At 38.9% G+C, this 959-nt stretch overlaps 1 protein-coding gene across 1 annotated transcript in view; it reads left to right on the top strand.

The window, feature by feature from the left end:
• The window catches only part of si:ch73-389b16.1 (coiled-coil domain-containing protein 18), a 1712-nt gene extending 1485 nt beyond the window's left edge, over positions 1-227 (top strand). The window contains exon 2 of the mRNA XM_056604620.1: positions 1-227. This exon is cut by the window's left edge and continues 634 nt beyond it. The gene's annotated coding sequence lies outside the window, so the exon portion shown is untranslated.
• The last annotated feature ends 732 nt before the right edge of the window (positions 228-959 follow it).

The raw sequence follows: 959 nt of genomic DNA, 5'->3' as shown, positions 1-959 counted from the left end.
GTAAGGTTCAGTGTCCAGTGGTTGTCTCTTTGGATATCGTTCCCCCAACGGTGTATTACAAGCACAGGTAAAAGTCGGTTTGTTGCAAATTGTGTTGTCGATGGTTGATGATTGATTCGTAGACTTTCAGTTGGGATCGATCTCCGGAGCAGCTGTTAGCAAACTGAATGATGGTATGCTAGTAAATTAACTTCAATAATAAACATACATAAATGAGTAACAAACAAGAATTCTGTGATAATTTTTATGTTTTGATAAAAAAGTACAAATTTGTCAATTAGTAAAATGATCAGACATTATATTTGGAACATTTCAACCTTTTCTTGCTATTGGTCCATTATTCAATCTTCCTTTGCTCTGTCACCCTCTCTCTAACTCTTTCTCATTTTTTGTCCATCTTTCTCTATCTCTCTCCATCTCTCTCCCCCACACAAGCATACACACTACTGCACACTGTATGCAACTGCACTACACAGATACTGACTGAGACTGAAACACTTCATATCTATATATAACTGTACCTAAATATTTCTATATATATACTGTACATATATGTTTTTATACTCTTTTATCCCCCTATACTATATATATGTTTCTTTAGCATTGTTATGGAGAGTTTGGGATACACAAATGACATTGCCAGCTATGACTGCTTTGCCTGTTGTGCATTTGACAAACGAAAGAAATTGAACTTCTCTCTCTAAGCCAGCGGTGAGTCAGCAGTCAGCTGAAACTGTGATTCTCCTACCCGGGGGTTAGGATGAGGACGAGCGTGACTGCTCCTTGTTTAGATCCGCTGGTCTCCCAGACGGTCACATGTTGTGCTGATCACTAGCGGGAGCTATACTAGTTTACTCCATGCTTGCTCGTTTAAAAATACCCTTGGAACATTGATGCCTTGGTGAGGGAGGTCAATGTTCACGTTTCTGTTCATTGAATGTATCATCGTCTTGGTTCTT

The sequence above is a fragment of the Gadus chalcogrammus genome, chromosome 12, assembly GCF_026213295.1.
Source record: "Gadus chalcogrammus isolate NIFS_2021 chromosome 12, NIFS_Gcha_1.0, whole genome shotgun sequence".
Taxonomy (NCBI): Eukaryota; Metazoa; Chordata; class Actinopteri; order Gadiformes; family Gadidae; genus Gadus; species Gadus chalcogrammus.
The sequence above is the reverse complement of the archived record's forward strand: the minus strand, read 5'-3'. Positions and strand labels throughout refer to the sequence as shown.